At 50.7% G+C, this 14,541-nt stretch overlaps 10 pseudogenes; 1 reads left to right on the top strand and 9 right to left on the bottom strand.

Moving 5' to 3' along the window:
- Positions 1-375: 375 nt before the first annotated feature.
- On the bottom strand, positions 376-495 carry LOC130325600 (5S ribosomal RNA; annotated as a pseudogene).
- A 268-nt stretch (positions 496-763) lies between these two features.
- On the bottom strand, positions 764-883 carry LOC130335014 (5S ribosomal RNA; annotated as a pseudogene).
- Positions 884-2,955: 2,072 nt separating this feature from the next.
- On the bottom strand, positions 2,956-3,075 carry LOC130329757 (5S ribosomal RNA; annotated as a pseudogene).
- A 277-nt stretch (positions 3,076-3,352) lies between these two features.
- On the bottom strand, positions 3,353-3,472 carry LOC130325063 (5S ribosomal RNA; annotated as a pseudogene).
- A 1,893-nt stretch (positions 3,473-5,365) lies between these two features.
- On the bottom strand, positions 5,366-5,485 carry LOC130346598 (5S ribosomal RNA; annotated as a pseudogene).
- Positions 5,486-6,736: 1,251 nt separating this feature from the next.
- LOC130313738 (5S ribosomal RNA) lies at positions 6,737-6,856 on the top strand (annotated as a pseudogene).
- Positions 6,857-7,668: 812 nt separating this feature from the next.
- Positions 7,669-7,788, bottom strand: LOC130315563 (5S ribosomal RNA; annotated as a pseudogene).
- Positions 7,789-8,060: 272 nt separating this feature from the next.
- On the bottom strand, positions 8,061-8,180 carry LOC130352706 (5S ribosomal RNA; annotated as a pseudogene).
- Positions 8,181-13,442: 5,262 nt separating this feature from the next.
- Positions 13,443-13,562, bottom strand: LOC130325481 (5S ribosomal RNA; annotated as a pseudogene).
- A 268-nt stretch (positions 13,563-13,830) lies between these two features.
- LOC130335003 (5S ribosomal RNA) lies at positions 13,831-13,950 on the bottom strand (annotated as a pseudogene).
- Between the last annotated feature and the right edge of the window lie 591 nt (positions 13,951-14,541).

The following is a 14,541-nucleotide window of genomic DNA, read 5'->3' as shown; positions in this document are numbered from 1 at the left end:
AGCCGGGATTCCCAGCCAGTGTCCCATGCCGGTACTTACCGGGCCCTAAGATCTGTACCAGTCTGCGATCTGACGAGAGCAGGCGCGTTAAGCTTAGGATGGCCGTCGACAGCTTCACACCTTGTATACTGTGGATTTAAGCATCAATAAATTATTTTCGGAATCGGAGAGGCAGGCGGCAACAGAGCAAAATGTCAATAGCACCTTGGATTGCCAGCCAGTCTCCCATGCCCGTACTTGCTGGGCAGCAGTCTGCGATCTGACAAGAACAGGCACATTCAGCTTAGGATAGCCGTTGACGGCTTCACACCCTGTATACTGTGGATTTAAGCATCAATAAATAATTTTCGGAATCGGAGCAGAAACAGAGCAAAATGTCAACGACACCTGGGATTCCCAGCCAGTCTCCCATGCTGGTACTTACCGGGCCCTAAGCTGGGTAGCAGTCTGCGATCTGATGAGAGCAGGCGCGTTCAGCTTAGGATGGCCGTTGACAGCTTCTCGCCCTTTATACTGTGCATTTAAGCATCAATAAATCCTTTTCGGAATCGGAACGGAAGGCGGCAACAGCAGCCGGGATTCCCAGCCAGTCTCCCATGCCGGTACTTACCGGGCCCTAAGATCTGTACCAGTCTGCGATCTGACGAGAGCAGGCGCGTTAAGCTTAGGATGGCCGTCGACAGCTTCACACCTTGTATACTGTGGATTTAAGCATCAATAAATTATTTTCGGAATCGGAGCGGAAGGCAGCAATAGAGCAAAATGTCAACAACACCTGGGATTCCCAGCCAGTCTCCCATGCCAGTACTTACCGGGCCCTAAGCTGGGTAGCAGTCTGCGATCTGACGAGAGCAGGCACGTTCAGCTTAGGATGGCCGTTGACAGCTTCACGCCCTTTATACTGTGCATTTAAGCATCAATAAATCCTTTTCCGAATCGGAGCGGAAGGCAGCAATAGAGTAAAATGTCAACGGCACCTGGGATTCCCAGCCAGTCTCCCATGCCAGTACTTACCGGGCCCTAAGCTGGGTAGCAGTCTGCGATCTGACAAGAGCAGGCACGTTCAGCTTAGGATGGCCATTGACAGCTTCATGCTTTTTATACTGTGCATTTAAGCATCAATAAATCCTTTTCGGAATCGGAGAGGAAGGCGGCAACAGAGCAAAATGTCAATAGCACCTTGGATTGCCAGCCAGTCTCCCATGCCCATACTTGCCGGGCAGCAGTCTGCGATCTGACAAGAACAGGCACATTCAGCTTAGGATAGCCGTAGACGGCTTCACACCCTGTATACTGTGGATTTAAGCATCAATAAATCCTTTTCGGAATCGAAGCGGAAGGCGGCTACAGAGCAAAATGTCAACAACACCTGGGATTCCCAGCCAGTCTCCCATGCTGGTTCTTACCAGGCCCTAAGCTGGGTAGCAGTCTGCGATCTGACGAGAGTAGGCGCGTTCAGCTTAGGATGGCCGATGACAGCTTCACACTTTGTATACTGTGGATTTAAGCATCAATAAATAATTATCGGAATCGGAGCAGAAACAGAGCAAAATGTCAACTGCACTCGGGATTTCCAGCCAGTCTCCTACGCTGGTACTTACCAGGCCCGAAGCTGGGTAGCAGTCTGCGATCTGACGAGAACATGCGCATTCAGCTTAGGATGGCCGTAGACATCTTCACACCCTGTATGCTGTGGATTTAAGCATCAATAAATCCTTTTCGGAATCGGAGCGGAAAGCGGCAACAGAGCAAAACGTCAACGACACCTGGGATTCCCAGCCAGTCTCCATTGCTGGTACTTACCGGGCCCTAAGCTGGGTAGCAGTCTGCGATCTGACGAGAGCAGGCGCGTTCAGCTTAGGATGGCCGTTGACAGCTTCTCGCCCTTTATACTGTGCATTTAAGCATCAATAAATCCTTTTCGGAATCGGAACGGAAGGCCTCAACAGAGCAAAATGTCAACGGCAGCCGGGATTCCCAGCCAGTGTCCCATGCCGGTACTTACCGGGCCCTAAGATCTGTACCAGTCTGCGATCTGACGAGAGCAGGCGCGTTAAGCTTAGGATGGCCGTCGACAGCTTCACACCTTGTATACTGTGGATTTAAGCATCAATAAATTATTTTCGGAATCGGAGCGGAAGGCAGCAATAGAGCAAAATATCAACGGCACCCGGGATTCCCAGCCAGTCTCCGATGCCAGTACTTACCGGGCCCTAAGCTAGGTAGCAGTCTGCAATCTGACGAAAGCAGGCGCGTTCAGCTTAGGATGGCCATTGACAGCTTCATGATTTTTATACCGTGCATTTAGGCATCAATAAATCCTATTCGGAATCGGAACGGAAGGCGGCAACAGAGTAAAATGTCAACTGCACCCGGGATTCCCAGCCAGTCTTCCATGCAAGTACTTACTGGGCCCTAAGCTGGGTAGCAGTCTGCGATCTGACGAGAGCAGGCGCGTTCAGCTTAGGATGGCCATTGACAGCTTCATGCTTTTTATACTGTGCATTTAAGCATCAATAAATCCTTTTCGGAATCGGAACGGAAGGCGGCAACAGAGCATAATGTCAACTGCACCCGGGATTCCCAGCCAGTCTCCCATGCCGGTACTTACTGGGCCCTAAGCTGGGTAGCAGTCTGCGATCTGACAAGAGCAGGCGCGTTCAGCTTAGGATGGCCGTTGACATCTTCACGCCTTGTATATTGTGAATTTAAGCATCAATAAATATTTTTATTAATCGGAGAGGAAGGCGGCAACAGAGCAAAATGTCAATGGCACCTAGGATTGCCAGCCAGTCTCTCATGCCGGTAACTGCCGGGCAGTAGTCTGCGATCTGAGGAGAGCAGGCACGTTCAGGCTTAGGATGGCCGTTGACAGCTGCACACCCTGTGTATTGTGGATTTAAGCATCAATAAATCCTTTTCCGAATCGGAGCGCAAGGCGGCAACAGATTAAAATGTCAACTGCACCTGGGATTCCCAGCCAGTCTCCCATGCTGGTACTTACCAGGCCCTAAGCTGGGTAGCAGTCTGCGATCTGACGAGAGCAGGCGCGTTCAGCTTAGGATGGCCGTTGACAGCTTCTCACTTTGTATACTGTGGATTTAAGCATCAATAAATAATTTTCGGAATCGGAGCAGAAACAGAGCAAAATGGCAACTGCACCCGGGATTCCCAGCCAGTCTCCCATGCTGGTACTTACCAGGCCCAAAGCTGGGTAGCAGTCTGCGATCTGACGAGAACAGGCGCATTCAGCTTAGGATGGCCATAGACATCTTCACACCCTGTATACTGTGGATTTAAGCATCAATAAATCCTTTTCGGAATCGGAGCGTAAGGCGGCAACAGAGCAAAATGTCAACGACACCTGGGATTCCCAGCCAGTCTCCCATGCTGGTACTTACCAGGCCCTAAGCTGGGTATCAGTCTGCGATCTGACGAGAGCAGGCGCGTTCAGCTTAGGATGGCCGTTGACAGCTTCACGCTCTTTATATTGTGGATTTAAGCATCAATAAATAATTTTCCGAATCGAAGCGGAAGGCGGCAACAGATTAAAATGTCAACTGCACCCGGGATTTCCAGCCAGTCTCCCATGCTGGTACTTACCAGGCCCTAAGCTGGGTAGCAGTCTGCGATCTGACGAGAGCAGGCGCGTTCAGCTTAGGATGGCCGTTGACAGCTTCACACTTTGTATACTGTGCATTTAAGCATCAATAAATCCTTTTCGGAATCGGAACGGAAGGCGGCAACAGAGCAAAATGTCACCGACACCTGGGATTCCCAGCCAGTCTCCCATGCTGGTACTTACCGGGCCCTAAGCTGGGTAGCAGTCTGCGATCTGACGAGAGCAGGCGCGTTCAGCTTATGATGGCCGTTGACAGCTTCTCGATTTTTATATTGTGCATTTAAGCATCAATATATCCTTTTCGGAATCGGAACGGAAGGCGGCAACAGAGCAAAATGTCAACGGCACCCGGGATTCCCAGCCAGTCTCCCATGCTGTTACTTACCGGGCCCTAAGCTGGGTAGCAGTCTGTGATCTGACGAGAGCAGGCGCGTTCAGCTTAGGATGGCTGTTGACAGCTTCACACTTTGTATACTGTGGATTTAAGCATCAATAAATAATTTTCGGAATCGGAGCAGAAACAGAGCAAAATGTCAACTGCACCCGGGATTCCCAGCCAGTCTCCCATGCTGGTACTTACCAGGCCCTAAGCTGGGTATCAGTCTGCGATCTGACGAGAGCAGGCGCGTTCAGCTTAGGATGGCTGTTGACAGCTTCATGCCCTTTATATTGTGGATTTAAGCATCAATAAATAATTTTCCGAATCGAAGCGGAAGGCGGCAACAGATTAAAATGGCAACTGCACCCGGGATTCCCAGCCAGTCTCCCATGCTGGTACTTACCAGGCCCTAAGCTGGGTATCAGTCTGCGATCTGACGAGAGCAGGCGCGTTCAGCTTAGGATGGCCGTTGACAGCTCCACACCCTGTATACTGTGCATTTAAGCATCAATAAATCCTTTTCGGAATCGGAACGGAAGGCGGCAACAGAGCAAAATGTCAACGGCAGCCGGGATTCCCAGCCAGTGTCCCATGCCGGTACTTACCGGGCCCTAAGATCTGTACCAGTCTGCGATCTGACGAGAGCAGGCGCGTTAAGCTTAGGATGGCCGTCGACAGCTTCACACTTTGTATACTGTGCATTTAAGCATCAATAAATCTTTTTCGGAATCGGAACGGAAGGCGGCAACAGAGCAAAATGTCAACGACACCTGGGATTCCCAGCCACTCTCTCATGCTGGTACTTACCGGGCCCTAAGCTGGGTAGCAGTCTGCGATCTGACGAGAGCAGGCGCGTTCAGCTTAGGATGGCCGTTGACAGCTTCATGATTTTTATATTGTGCATTTAAGCATCAATAAATCCTTTTCGGAATCGGAACGGAAGGCGGCAACAGAGCAAAATGTCAACTGCACCCGGGATTCCCAGCCAGTCTCCCATGCTGATACTTACCGGGCCCTAAGCTGGGTAGCAGTCTGCGATCTGACGAGAGCAGGCGCGTTCAGCTTAGGATGGCCGTTGACAGCTTCACGCCCTTTATACTGTGCATTTAGGCATCAATAAATCTTTTTCGGAATCGGAACGGAAGGCGGCAACAGAGCAAAATGTCAACGGCAGCCGGGATTCCCAGCCAGTCTCCCATGCTGGTACTTACCAGGCCCTAAGCTGGGTATCAGTCTGCGATCTGTCGAGAGCAGGCGCGTTCAGCTTAGGATGGCCGTTGACAGCTTTACATTTTGTATACTGTGCATTTCAGCATCAATAAATCCTTTTCGGAATCGGAACGGAAGGCGGCAACAGAGCAAAATGTCAACTGCACCCGGGATTCCCAGCCAGTCTCCCATGCTGGTACTAACCAGGCCCGAAGCTGGGTAGCAGTCTGCGATCTGATGAGAGCAGGCGCGTTCAGCTTAGGATGGCCATTGACAGCTTCATGCTTTTTATACTGTGCATTTACGCATCAATAAATCCTTTTCGGAATCGGAACGGAAGGCGGCAACAGAGCAAAATGTCAATGGCAGCCGGGATTCCCAGCCAGTGTCCCATGCCGGTACTTACCGGGCCCTAAGATCTGTACCAGTCTGCGATCTGACGAGAGCAGGCACGTTAAGCTTAGGATGGCCGTCGACAGCTTCACACCTTGTATACTGTGGATTTAAGCATCAATAAATTCTTTTCGGAATCGGAGCGGAAGGCAGCAATAGAGCAAAATGTCAACAGCAACCGGGATTCCCAGCCAGTCTCCCATGCCAGTACCTACCGGGCCCTAAGCTAGAGCAGTCTGCGATCTGACGAGAGCAGGCGCGTTCAGCTTAGGATGGCCATTGACAGCTTCATGCTTTTTATACTGTGTATTTATGCATCAATAAATCCTTTTCGGAATCGGAGCGGAAGGCGGCAACTGATTAAAATGTCAACTGCACCCGGGATTCCCAGCCAGTCTCCCATGCTGGTACTTACTGTGCCCTTAGCTGGGTAGCAGTCTGCGATCTGACGAGAGCAGGCGCGTTCAGCTTAGGATGGCCATTGACAGCTTCATGCTTTTTATACTGTGCATTTAAGCATCAATAAATCCTTTTCGGAATCGGAACGGAAGACGGCAACAGAGCATAATGTCAACTGCACCCGGGATTCCCAGCCAGTCTCCAATGCCGGTAATTACTGGGCCCTAAGCTGGGTAGCAGTCTGCGATCTGACGAGAGCAGGCGCGTTCAGCTTAGGATGGCCGTTGACATCTTCACGCCTTGTATATTGTGGATTTAAGCATCAATAAATATTTGTATTAATCGGAGAGGAAGGCGGCAACAGAGCAAAATGTTAATGGCACCTTGAATTGCCAGCCAGTCTCCCATGCTGGTAACTGCCGGGCAGCAGTCTGCGATCTGAGGAGAGCAGGCACGTTCAGGCTTAGGATGGCCGTTGACAGCTTCACACCCTGTGTATTGTGGATTTAAGCATCAATAAATCCTTTTCCGAATCGGAGCGGAAGGCAGCAACAGATTAAAATGTCAACTGCATCCGGGATTCCCAGCCAGTCTCCCATGCTGGTACTTACCAGGCCCTAAGCTGGGTAGCAGTCTGCGATCTGACGAGAGCAGGCACGTTCAGCTTAGGATGGCCGTTGACAGTTTCACACTTTGTATACTGCTTAAATCCACAGTATACAAAGTGTGAAGCTGTCAACGGCCATCCTAAGCTGAACGCGCCTGCTCTCGTCAGATCGCAGACTGCTAACCAGCTTAGGGCCTGGTAAGTACCAGCATGGGAGACTGGCTGGGAATCCCGGGTGCAGTTGACATTTTAATCTGTTGCCGCCTTCCACTCCGATTCCGAAAAGGATTTATTGATGCTTAAATGCACAGTATAAAAAGCATGAAGCTGTCAATGGCCATCCTAAGCTGAACGCGCCTGCTCTTGTCAGATCGCAGACTGCTCTAGCTTAGGGCCCGGTAGGTACTGGCATGGGAGACTGGCTGGGAATCCAGGTTGCCGTTGACATTTTGCTCTATTGCTGCCTTCCGCTCCGATTCCGAAAAGAATTTATTGATGCTTAAATCCACAGTATACAAGGTGTGAAGCTGTCGACGGCCATCCTAAGCTTAACGCGCCTGCTCTCGTCAGATCGCAGACTGGTACAGATCTAAGGGCCCGGTAAGTACCGGCATCAATAAATAATTTTCGGAATCGGAGCAGAAACAGAGCAAAATGTCAACTGCACCCGGGATTCCCAGCCAGTCTCCCATGCTTGTACTTACCAGGCCCGAAGCTGGGTAGCAGTCTGCGATCTGACGAGAGCAGGCACGTTCAGCTTAGGATGGCCGTTGACAGCTTCTCGCACTTTATACTGTGCATTTAAGCATCAATAAATCCTTTTCGGAATCGGAACGGAAGGCGGCAACAGAGCAAAATGTCAACGGCAGCCGGAATTCCCAGCCAGTGTCCCATGCCGGTACTTACCGGGCCCTAAGATCTGTACCAGTCTGCTATCTGACAAGAGCAGGCACGTTAAGCTTAGGATGGCCGTCGACAGCTTCACACCTTGTATACTGTGGATTTAAGCATCAATAAATTATTTTCGGAATCGGAGCGGAAGGCAGCAATAGAGCAAAATGTCAACGGCACCCGGGATTCCCAGCCAGTCTCCCATGCCAGTACTTACCGGGCCCTAAGCTGGGTAGCAGTCTGCGATCTGACGAGAGCAGGCGCGTTCAGCTTAGGATGGCCATTGACAGCTTCATGCTTTTTATACTGTGCATTTAAGCATCAATAAATCCTTTTCGGAATCGGAGAGGAAGGCGGCAACAGAGCAAAATGTCAATAGCACCTTGGATTGCCAGCCAGTCTCCCATGCCTGTACTTGCCGGGCAGCAGTCTGCGATCTGACAAGAACAGGCACATTCAGCTTAGGATAGCCGTAGACGGCTTCACAACCTGTATACAGTGGATTTAAGCATCAATAAATCCTTTTCGGAATCGGAGCGGAAGGCGGCTACAGAGCAAAATGTCAACAACACCTGGGATTCCCAGCCAGTCTCCCATGCTGGTACTTACCGGGCCCTAAGCTGGGTAGCAGTCTGCGTTCTGACGAGAGCAGGCGCGTTCAGCTTAGGATGGCCGTTGACAGCTTCACACTTTGTATACTGTGGATTTAAGCATCAATAAATATTTTTAATAATCTGAGAGGAAGGCGGCAACAGAGCAAAATGTCAATGGCACCTTGGATTGCCAGCCAGTCTCCCACGCCGGTATCTGCCGGGCAGCAGTCTGCGATCTGAGGAGAGCAGACACGTTCAGCTTAGGATGGCCGTTGACAGCTTCACACCCTGTATATTGTGGATTTAAGCATCAATAAATCCTTTTCGGAATCGGAGCGGAAGGCGGCAACAGATTAAAATGACAACTGCACCCGGGATTCCAGCCAGTCTACCATGCTGGTACTTACCAGGCCCTAAGCTGGGTATCAGTCTGCGATCTGACGAGAGCAGGCGCGTTCAGCTTAAGATGGCCGTTGACAGCTTCACACCCTGTATACTGTGCATTTAAGCATCAATAAATCCTTTTCGGAATCGGAACGGAAGGCGGCAACAGAGCAAAATGTCAACGGCAGCCGGGATTCCCAGCCAGTGTCCCATGCCGGTACTTACCGGGCCCTAAGATCTGTGCCAGTCTGCGATCTGACGAGAGCAGGCGCGTTAAGCTTAGGATGGCCGTCGACAGCTTCACACCTTGTATACTGTGGATTTAAGCATCAATAAATTATTTTCGGAATCGGAGCGGAAGGCAGCAATAGAGCAATATGTCAACGGCAACCGGGATTCCCAGCCAGTCTCCCATGCCAGTACTTACCGGGCCCTAAGCTAGGTAGCAGTCTGCAATCTGATGAAAGCAGGCGCGATCAGCTTAGGATGGCCATTGACAGCTTCATGATTTTTATACTGTGCATTTAAGCATCAATAAATCTTTTTCGGAATCGTAACGGAAGGCGGCAACAGAGCAAAATGTCAACTGCACCCGGGATTCCCAGCCAGTCTCCCATGCCGGTACTTACTGGGCCCTAAGCTGGATAGCAGTCTGCGATCTGACGAGAGCAGGCGCGTTCAGCTTAGGATGGCCATTGACATCTTCACGCCTTGTATATTGTGAATTTAAGCATCAATAAATATTTTTATTAATCGGAGAGGAAGGCGGCAACAGAGCAAAATGTCAATGGCACCTTGGATTGCCAGCCAGTCTCCCATGCCGGTAACTGCCGGGCAGTAGTCTGCGATCTGAGGAGAGCAGGCACGTTCAGGCTTAGGATGGCCGTTGACAGCTTCACACCCTGTGTATTGTGGATTTAAGCATCAATAAATCCTTTTCGGAATCGGAACGGAAGGCGGCAACAGAGCAAAATGTCAATGGCAGCCGGGATTCCCAGCCAGTGTCCCATGCCGATACTTACCGGGCCCTAAGATCTGTACCAGTCTGCGATCTGACGAGAGCAGGCGCGTTAAGCTTAGGATGGCCGTCGACAGCTTCACACCTTGTATACTGTGGATTTAAGCATCAATAAATTATTTTCGGAATCGGAGCGGAAGGCAGCAATAGAGCAAAATGTCAACGGCAACCGGGATTCCCAGCCAGTCTCCCATGCCAGTACTTACCGCGCCCTAAGCTAGATAGCAGTCTGCGATCTGACGAAAGCAGGCGCGTTCAGCTTAGGATGGCCATTGACAGCTTCATGATTTTTATACCGTGCATTTAAGCATCAATAAATCCTTTTCGGAATCGGAACGGAAGGCGGCAACAGAGCAAAATGTCAACTGCACCCGGGATTCCCAGCCAGTCTCTTATGCCGGTACTTACTGGGCCCTAAGCTGGGTAGCAGTCTGCGATCTGACGAGAGCAGGCGCGTTCAGCTTAGGATGGCCATTGACAGCTTCATGCTTTTTATACTGTGCATTTAAGCATCAATAAATCCTTTTCGGAATCGGAACGGAAGGCGGCAACAGAGCATAATGTCAACTGCACTTGGGATTCCCAGCCAGTCTCCCATGCCGGTACTTACTGGGCCCTAAGCTGGGTAGCAGTCTGCGATCTGACGAGAGCAGGCGCGTTCAGCTTAGGATGGCCGTTGACATCTTCACGCCTTGTATATTGTGAATTTAAGCATCAATAAATATTTTTATTAATCGGAGAGGAAGGCGGCAACAGAGCAAAATGTCAATGGCACCTTGGATTGCCAGCCAGTCTCCCATGCCGGTAACTGCCGGGCAGTAGTCTGCGATCTGAGGAGAGCAGGCACGTTCAGGCTTAGGATGGCCGTTGACAGCTTCACACCCTGTGTATTGTGGATTTAAGCATCAATAAATCCTTTTCGGAATCGGAACGGAAGGCGGCAACAGAGCAAAATGTCAACGGCAGCCGGGATTCCCAGCCAGTGTCCCATGCCGGTACTTACCGGGCCCTAAGATCTGTACCAGTCTGCGATCTGACGAGAGCAGGCGCGTTAAGCTTAGGATGGCCGTCGACAGCTTCACACCTTGTATACTGTGGATTTAAGCATCAATAAATTATTTTCGGAATCGGAGCGGAAGGCAGCAATAGAGCAAAATGTCAACGGCAACCGGGATTCCCAGCCAGTCTCCCATGCCAGTACTTACCGCGCCCTAAGCTAAATAGCAGTCTGCGATCTGACGAAAGCAGGCGCGTTCAGCTTAGGATGGCCATTGACAGCTTCATGATTTTTATACCGTGCATTTAAGCATCAATAAATCCTTTTCGGAATCGGAACGGAAGGCGGCAACAGAGCAAAATGTCAACTGCACCCGGGATTCCCAGCCAGTCTCCCATGCCGGTACTTACTGGGCCCTAAGCTGGGTAGCAGTCTGCGATCTGACGAGAGCAGGCGCGTTCAGCTTAGGATGGCCATTGACAGCTTCATGCTTTTTATACTGTGCATTTAAGCATCAATAAATCCTTTTCGGAATCGGAACGGAAGGCGGCAACAGAGCATAATGTCAACTGCACCCGGGATTCCCAGCCAGTCTCCCATGCCGGTACTTACTGGGCCCTAAGCTGGGTAGCAGTCTGCGATCTGACGAGAGCAGGCGCGTTCAGCTTAGGATGGCCGTTGACATCTTCACGCCTTGTATATTGTGAATTTAAGCATCAATAAATATTTTTATTAATCGGAGAGGAAGGCGGCAACAGAGCAAAATGTCAATGGCACCTTGGATTGCCAGCCAGTCTCCCATGCCGGTAACTGCCGGGCAGTAGTCTGCGATCTGAGGAGAGCAGGCACGTTCAGGCTTAGGATGGCCATTGACAGCTTCACACCCTGTGTATTGTGGATTTAAGCATCAATAAATCCTTTTCGGAATCGGAACGGAAGGCGGCAACAGAGCAAAATGTCAACGGCAGCCGGGATTCCCAGCCAGTGTCCCATGCCGGTACTTACCGGGCCCTAAGATCTGTACCAGTCTGCGATCTGACGAGAGCAGGCGCGTTAAGCTTAGGATGGCCGTCGACAGCTTCACACCTTGTATACTGTGGATTTAAGCATCAATAAATTATTTTCGGAATCGGAGCGGAAGGCAGCAATAGAGCAAAATGTCAACGGCAACCGGGATTCCCAGTCAGTCTCCCATGCCGGTACTTACCGCGCCCTAAGCTAGATAGCAGTCTGCGATCTGACGAAAGCAGGCGCGTTCAGCTTAGGATGGCCATTGACAGCTTCATGATTTTTATACCGTGCATTTAAGCATCAATAAATCCTTTTCGGAATCGGAACGGAAGGCGGCAACAGAGCAAAATGTCAACTGCACCCGGGATTCCCAGCCAGTCTTCCATGCCGGTACTTACTGGGCCCTAAGCTGGGTAGCAGTCTGCGATCTGACGAGAGCAGGCGCGTTCAGCTTAGGATGGCCATTGACAGCTTCATGCTTTTTATACTGTGCATTTAAGCATCAATAAATCCTTCTCGGAATCGGAACGGAAGGCGGCAACAGAGCAAAATGTCAACTGCACCCGGGATTCCCAGCCAGTCTCCCATGCCGGTACTTACTGGGCCCTAAGCTGGATAGCAGTCTGCGATCTGACGAGAGCAGGCGCGTTCAGCTTAGGATGGCCATTGACAGCTTCATGCTTTTTATACTGTGCATTTAAGCATCAATAAATCCTTTTCGGAATCGGAACGGAAGGCGGCAACAGAGCAGAATGTCAACTGCACCTGGGATTCCCAGCCAGTCTCCCATGCCGGTACTTACTGGGCCCTAAGCTGGGTAGCAGTCTGCAATCTGACGAGAGCAGGTGCGTTCAGCTTAGGATGGCCGTTGACAGCTTCACGCCCTGTATATTGTGGATTTAAGCATCAATAAATCCTTTTCCGAATCGGAGCGGAAGGCGGCAACAGATTAAAATGTCAACTGCACCCGGGATTCCCAGCCAGTCTCCCATGCTGGTACTTACCAGGACCTAAGCTGGGTAGCAGTCTGCAATCTGACGAGAGCAGGCGCGTTCAGCTTAGGATGGCCGTTGACAGCTTCACACTTTGTATACTGTGGATTTAAGCATCAATAAATAATTTTCGGAATCGGAGCAGAAACAGAGCAAAATGTCAACTGCACCCGGGATTCCCAGCCAGTCTCCCTTGCTGGTACTTACCAGGCCCGAAGCTGGGTAGCAGTCTGCGATCTGACGAGAACAGGCGCATTCAGCTTAGGATGGCCGTAGACATCTTCACACCCTGTATACTGTGGATTTAAGCATCAATAAATCCTTTTCGGAATCGGAGCGTAAGGCGGCAACAGAGCAAAATGTCAACGACACCTGGGATTCCCAGCCAGTCTCCCATGCTGGTAGTTCCCGTGCCCTAAGCTGGGTAGCAGTCTGCGATCTGACGAGAGCAGGCGCGTTCAGCTTAGGATGGCCGTTGACAGCTTCTTGCACTTTATACTGTGCATTTAAGCATCAATAAATCCTTTTCGGAATCGGAACGGAAGGCGGCAACAGAGCAAAATGTCAACGGCAGCCGGGATTCCCAGCCAGTGTCCCATGCCGGTACTTACCGGGCCCTAAGATCTGTACCAGTCTGCGATCTGACGAGAGCAGGCGCGTTAAGCTTAGGATGGCCGTCGACAGCTTCACACCTTGTATACTGTGGATTTAAGCATCAATAAATTATTTTCGGAATCGGAGAGGCAGGCGGCAACAGAGCAAAATGTCAATAGCACCTTGGATTGCCAGCCAGTCTCCCATGCCCGTACTTGCTGGGCAGCAGTCTGCGATCTGACAAGAACAGGCACATTCAGCTTAGGATAGCCGTTGACGGCTTCACACCCTGTATACTGTGGATTTAAGCATCAATAAATAATTTTCGGAATCGGAGCAGAAACAGAGCAAAATGTCAACGACACCTGGGATTCCCAGCCAGTCTCCCATGCTGGTACTTACCGGGCCCTAAGCTGGGTAGCAGTCTGCGATCTGATGAGAGCAGGCGCGTTCAGCTTAGGATGGCCGTTGACAGCTTCTCGCCCTTTATACTGTGCATTTAAGCATCAATAAATCCTTTTCGGAATCGGAACGGAAGGCGGCAACAGCAGCCGGGATTCCCAGCCAGTCTCCCATGCCGGTACTTACCGGGCCCTAAGATCTGTACCAGTCTGCGATCTGACGAGAGCAGGCGCGTTAAGCTTAGGATGGCCGTCGACAGCTTCACACCTTGTATACTGTGGATTTAAGCATCAATAAATTATTTTCGGAATCGGAGCGGAAGGCAGCAATAGAGCAAAATGTCAACAACACCTGGGATTCCCAGCCAGTCTCCCATGCCAGTACTTACCGGGCCCTAAGCTGGGTAGCAGTCTGCGATCTGACGAGAGCAGGCACGTTCAGCTTAGGATGGCCGTTGACAGCTTCACGCCCTTTATACTGTGCATTTAAGCATCAATAAATCCTTTTCCGAATCGGAGCGGAAGGCAGCAATAGAGTAAAATGTCAACGGCACCTGGGATTCCCAGCCAGTCTCCCATGCCAGTACTTACCGGGCCCTAAGCTGGGTAGCAGTCTGCGATCTGACAAGAGCAGGCACGTTCAGCTTAGGATGGCCATTGACAGCTTCATGCTTTTTATACTGTGCATTTAAGCATCAATAAATCCTTTTCGGAATCGGAGAGGAAGGCGGCAACAGAGCAAAATGTCAATAGCACCTTGGATTGCCAGCCAGTCTCCCATGCCCATACTTGCCGGGCAGCAGTCTGCGATCTGACAAGAACAGGCACATTCAGCTTAGGATAGCCGTAGACGGCTTCACACCCTGTATACTGTGGATTTAAGCATCAATAAATCCTTTTCGGAATCGAAGCGGAAGGCGGCTACAGAGCAAAATGTCAACAACACCTGGGATTCCCAGCCAGTCTCCCATGCTGGTTCTTACCAGGCCCTAAGCTGGGTAGCAGTCTGCGATCTGACGAGAGTAGGCGCGTTCAGCTTAGGATGGCCGAT

This window comes from Hyla sarda, chromosome 1 (genome assembly GCF_029499605.1).
Source record: "Hyla sarda isolate aHylSar1 chromosome 1, aHylSar1.hap1, whole genome shotgun sequence".
NCBI lineage: Eukaryota > Metazoa > Chordata > Amphibia > Anura > Hylidae > Hyla > Hyla sarda.
Note: the sequence above shows the minus strand (reverse complement) of the source record. Positions and strands in the feature narration are given on the sequence as shown.